The 6,067-nt window shown below is 36.2% G+C and overlaps 1 protein-coding gene across 1 annotated transcript in view; it reads left to right on the top strand.

The window, feature by feature from the left end:
* Positions 1 to 5,290, top strand: part of LOC107681184 (ephrin-A5b-like) — a 74,899-nt gene extending 69,609 nt beyond the window's left edge. The window contains exon 6 of the mRNA XM_016477395.1: positions 5,279 to 5,290. The gene's annotated coding sequence lies outside the window, so the exon portion shown is untranslated. The remainder of the gene's footprint in view (positions 1 to 5,278) is intronic.
* The last annotated feature ends 777 nt before the right edge of the window (positions 5,291 to 6,067 follow it).

The following is a 6,067-nucleotide window of genomic DNA, read 5'->3' on the forward strand; positions in this document are numbered from 1 at the left end:
TCCGATGAGAAGAAGAGGTGCCTAATGCAGGTGGTTAGGTTACTGTATGATGATTGAAATCGCGAAATTACCTCAAACGATTAGTATATAAACTGCAGAATGTTATATTTTCTAATGCATGCACGAATTGCATGTATTCTGACAGCGCTGCACGAGCTCGCGGTGCCAGGGTTCAAAGTCTCAAGTCTCAAAAATGGCCAAAAAATATTATTTTACTAACTTTAAGCTAAATTGTGCTTTGCTGGTATAATGTCTGCTAGAATGTTAAAAAAATGTTCAGTGTTAAGTAAATATTTTTTAATTGTTGTTTTGTAATTGATTTTTTATTTGAAAAGCAGGACAAAACAGTAAAAAGCACATTTTGGCAATTTAATTAATGCAATTGTGAAAAAAATGGCAAAATAGGCCTACATGGGGGAAAAATGTGAAAAACCGTATTCGGCCTTCGGCCCAGTGTTTCATTTTGTTCGGCTCCGGCTTCGGTCTACAATTTTCATTTCGGTGCATCCCTAGTGTGACTTTATATCTTGCAGTTGCAGCTTTGTTATATTTTGATTTCATTTCTCGCAATTGCTATGTTATTTCTCGAAATGTCACTATATCTCACAATTGTGACTTTAAATCTCACAGTGTGATTAAATCTTGCAGTTGCAACTTTATATGTCACAATGTCACCTCATATCTTGCAATTGTGACATTTTTTTACATTGTGACTTTATATGTCGCAATTGTGACTTTATTTGTCAGCGTGACTTCATATTTTGCTATTGCGATGTTATTTCTGACAATGTCACTTAATATCTCACAAGTATGACTTTAAATCTGACAGTGTGATTTTATTTCTTGCAATTGCGATTTTAAATCTCACAATTTGACTTATCTCGCAGTTGCATCTTTTTCATAATGTCACTTTATATTTAACAACTGGGAACATAAATATCGCAGTGTGACTTATATTTTGCAACTCTTATTTTAAACTTTTATCTCATAGTTATCTTTTGTATTTTGTACTCTGAGGCAGAAACAAGTTTCCATAAATTTCTTATCTTATATACAATTTTAATAAAGCTTTGTGACTACAACAAGTTCATGCCTATTTGGTAGGCAGTAAGTCTGTCTGTAAAAAGCCTCGGACAATACGCAGAGCTCATATGTGCATCATGATGCTAACAAAGCCTGTTGGATTATTTTCAATCTAAAAACACTGTATCTCAATTTGCTTGTTGACATCTGGTGGAAGCATCACAGCGGTGAAATATCGATTAGTAAATAATAAAACTGTAATGAGAGATGACATATCCGTTTGCATGTGGTTAGCAAAAGCCAGTGAGTTATTAATCACAAAGCAGATTTAGCAAGGCACGCTCAAATTGTGTTGCATGTCAACATTTGGCTTCCCCCACCCAAAACATGTGCTCCAAATGAGGCTTTTAATGCATTACCCTGCTATTCCAAGAGAGCAGCAGGATCTGATGGAGTGTTGCCTTCAGACTGCCAACAGGTCACGAATCAGAGTCAGAGGAGGGTGAATAAAATCAATGCTTCATATCTCGCAATGTGCTTCGTTCATCATCGCTAACCTTTATTTACGGTATCTGGTCGCCTAGTACATGTCAGGACTCTTGGAACCAAATATTCGATCCATCCCATCAATATTTATGAGATTTTTTTCCACTTCTATACAGCATTACGTCAATATTGTTTAATTGCTTGTTCGGTTAAATTTACGATGGCCATGTTATGCAAAGAATTATGGCCCATACTATGTTTTCTTGCCATTTTCTTGTCTCAGGTTTACCAACAAGGCTGTTAAACCCCAATCCAACACATAAAACAATTCTCATTTCATGCTCAGATTTGCAACATTATGTCAAGCTTCACTTTCATCCGAGGCCCACAGAAACCAGCTGTGTTTAAGTCCAGGCTTTGTACAGTATCAGAGGTGCTGGAACTTTGTCAAGAAAAAGATGTAATGAGATCTAAGGCACTGAACAAATGTCCCTGGGAGATTTACTCCCGCCAAACGGCACAGGCTGACCATAGTTCAAACCTTCAGTCTGATTTATGGGCTACTTTATCTGATTTAATGAGCATTTCAACAATTAGCTTAGCCTGCATCAGAGCGCTCGGAGTGGCATATCAGTCATGACCTGTGAAAATACAGCTGCTTTTTTAACGATGGCAAACATAGGCATTCATTTTAATGGGCGGATCTCACAGCTCGGTCGCAAGCGAGGCTCATTATGCCATCTTGTAAGGGGAGCCGTCATTTCTCCCTTTTTTTCACCACCTCAGCCACTGACTTTTAGAGGAATAATATATCATCTCTTAACATAGCCCGTCCCACGCTGCAGGTATGGGGAGATCTCCGCAGAGGAAGATTGGAAGATCAATTAGAGCCACGAGGCAGCTTGTTGTCACTGACGCATCATTAGTAGCTTAATCAAGAGTAGTTTGATGCTTTTTCAACCAAAAATGAATTCAAAGTCCATCCCCTAGCGCAGCAAATGAGGCATGGTGTTTTGATTTTTTTGGTCAATATACTGGAAAGACACATAGCCACTGTTATCGTGTTGACATGTGAAGGGGTCGGTGAAAGATTTCTCCAGTTCACCCCCTGTGTATATTGTGAAATGTAGTTAGGTGTTGCTCGACGAGGCTTTGTTAGGCCACACATCCGTAGAGATGCACACACACGCGCTCTGTGTCTGCAGAGAGGTGGAAGAACAAAAGTCCAGCAACACCGCTGAGATTATAGCCTTAAGAAATATGAAACTGCACACTGTCATGATGGCATGTTGCTAAGCAACTAATAACAGTTTTTATATTGATCTTCAATGTCATGTTTCTTCCAAGGGAGGACATGCAGCTTTGCAAACTGTAAATCAGAAACACAAATCATGTGTTGCTGCAAATTGAATTCATCTTCAGTGCATTTTTATATATCAGGTGAAATTACATTTTTACATTGTACAATGGTAAATTGCATTTAAAACAAAAGAGTAAAGCTAACTTTGGGAATATGATTATGAAAGGAAATGAATACAAATGTTACCAATAACAGAAACTGCTTAAGATTCATCAGTATAACTCAGATTAATTCAGTTGTTTATCAGGCTTCTCTTTCCAACTGGATCCGATTTAACAGTCGGATCCGATTTAACAGTCAGATCCAAGACGTCTGTGTAAGTCTGGAGTTTCTTCAGACTTTGCATATGTTGCTAATTAAGCAGACAGGCTAGATCTGAATCTAGACACTTCTTAAAGGGACAGTTCACCTATAAATGAAAGTTCTGTCATTATTGGTTCACCCTTATGTTATTCCAAACCTGCATGACTTGCTTTTTTATTTTTGGCATGAAATAAGCTTCAGAAAAGGATGCCAAAGCAAACCTAAAGAACATTATAGCTTTGTATGACAGAGGATGGAAATTTAAGCGAAATAAAATATGCACTAGCTCTTTTATTCATGAGTTCATTGGATAGTGATTATAGTGATTCATGAGTGAATCATTGTTTTGGGTCAGATCTGTAAATGAATCAGTTGATCATTTGACTAAACCTGTTTGAATCACTGCTTGATTAATTAAATTAAGTGATGGCCTTTATATATATTACTGAAATATCATAATGTGAGAAGGGTCTGACATTTCTGAATGACAAAAAAAATGTTAATGTATGTAGAAATATTTAGTAATTTGTATATTAATAATGTTGAACAATTTGTGTTACTGTGTAAAATTAAAGAGTAAGTTAGAAAATGATTCTTTGGTTTAAAATCAGTATTATGCTTTAACTGCAAAAAGAAAGAAAAGAAAATACACTACCCATGTCGGTCACAGAAGGTGAACTTTCCACTGGATATAATTGTGTAAGCACTATTTTCTTCCTCCCAATAAACACAGCGAAACCTGGTAGTAAAACTATTTGACACAGTTAAATTAATCACATCTCCATGCCTCGGGCGCCCCATGTGAATCCCCACATGGTGCCAGCACAGACAGGATATTGGCACACTTGGAAAGATTGGCAGATAGAAAAGGACAGTCTGTCAATGTGACTTTTTCTATTTTTGAAAAACCCAAACGCTTAATGCTTGCGAATACCACAGAATATAGTTTTATTTAGGTGTTTTTGTGATTTTTCTTGAAGATAAATGATTTTGACTCTTAGATAAACAGGGCTGTTGATGTTTGCCTGATTAAAAACACTGTCATGGCAGTCTAACCGAAGAAAAGTCAAGGTTTATGAGCGGGCCGCATACAGTAATGATTTCTGGAGAAAGCTCAAGGCTGACTGAGACATAATAGGCCAGTTCTGCCTCTCATGTGGTCCTATCTGAGAGTGACTCATGCGATACTTAATCCTGGTGATTCAGGGAGGGAAACCCAACATTTTATGTAAAGTAAAAGCCATGAATTATAGGATTGTCCAGTGCAGCTATTATTTATTTGATCTTTTACGCCGACACATCCCAGTCCGGTAATGAATTGGGTTGCAATTTGTCAGTGAGGAGCAATACAATCTCCCATTCTTTATCTGCTCTGAAATGAGCAGTATTCTCAACGGAGGACCATAAAACAACACATTGTGTCACTGATTAGCCAAATCCATTATGCTCTAATTAAATCACTAGATACTGCACATTACTGCTCTGAGCACTGCAGTGGCCTTTATCACTAAAGCCCACAGATAATTATTTGATTTATTTGATTAGCTTGTTTTCACTTTGCAGTTCTTACTTTTTATGGAATATTTTAGAGACATGCTCACGTTTTCTTTTTGCATTTTCGTTTATTATAATTTACTAGATCTGTCTAAAAGACACCATCTAACTAATACGTCGCTAGCTTAAAAGTTTCGATTTTGTGTAAACACTGAAGAATTATAATGCATTTCCTCACATCATAGTGCTTCCTTCCTCATTTTACCCTTTAGCCTGATGTTAGACTAGCGCTCTTGTCTTGAGCTAAGGCACCTGGGGAGAGGGCAGCTAAGTTAATTGTCAGATCGCTGTGATCTCTGAGGCATCTGAGGTGTCTTACTGATGAAATGTCCCATATTATTTGACTTTTCCCACCATTTTTTTTCTCTCTGAAATGTACACTAACGTTCAGTTTGTTTTAAAGAAATTAATACTTTGGTCAGACTTTATTTTAAGCTCCAATTCTCACTATTAACAAACCATTAACTACAACTTTTGCCTCAATAAACTCCTAATTTGCTGCTTATTAATAGTTAGTAAGGTAGTTGTTAAGTTTAGGTATTGGGTGATTAGGAAAGTAGAATATGGTCATGCAGATTATGTGCTTTATAAGCACTAATAAAAAGCTAATATGTTAATAATTGGCATGCTAATAAGCAACTAGTTAATAGTGAGAATTGGTCCCTATACTAAAGGTGTTTGAATAATATATTTGTCACAATAATGTCAGAATATTGTTTACATTATTGATCAGTGGTGTACCTTCGGAGTAGTCGTGCACTGTTTTATAGCAGTTTTTTGTTGTAACGCTTAATGTTCGAAACAACCCACTAATTTTATTAAAATTCTTACCTTTGTGGATTTAAGACAAGTTGGAGTTTATCCTAAGAGGTTATGTATGATGGTTACTAAGAACTTTCTTTAGAACAATCTTAGGAAAAACGTTAAGAACATTATAAAGAAATGTTTTGGAGAATACAAAATATTTATAACTTTATTCTTAAGCTAGAAAATGAGAAAAAAAGTTAAGAATTTTATTCGTAATAATCTTACATGAATTTGGCACCTGAAGTATTAAAATACTGTGTAAAATCTAAAAATATGAAACATTAGGTTAATATTAAAAGTATGAATATTTCCTTTCTAGCTGGATTAAAAAGATTTGCGCTTGTTATTTTATTCCTCTGATGTTAATTTCATCTGCTTATAGAGTCTGCACAAACAGTAGACACATTAGGCCTTTTATAGTCTCTCCGTGTCCAATCTCAGTCCAGGTGGCTTAAATATCCTGACATGTGTACGCTGTAGCTTAATATACCAGAATATGTTTATTCTAAATAACACGTGGTGGGGGGGGGGGGT

This window comes from Sinocyclocheilus anshuiensis, unplaced genomic scaffold (genome assembly GCF_001515605.1).
Source record: "Sinocyclocheilus anshuiensis isolate Anshui unplaced genomic scaffold, SAMN03320099.WGS_v1.1 scaffold412, whole genome shotgun sequence".
NCBI lineage: Eukaryota > Metazoa > Chordata > Actinopteri > Cypriniformes > Cyprinidae > Sinocyclocheilus > Sinocyclocheilus anshuiensis.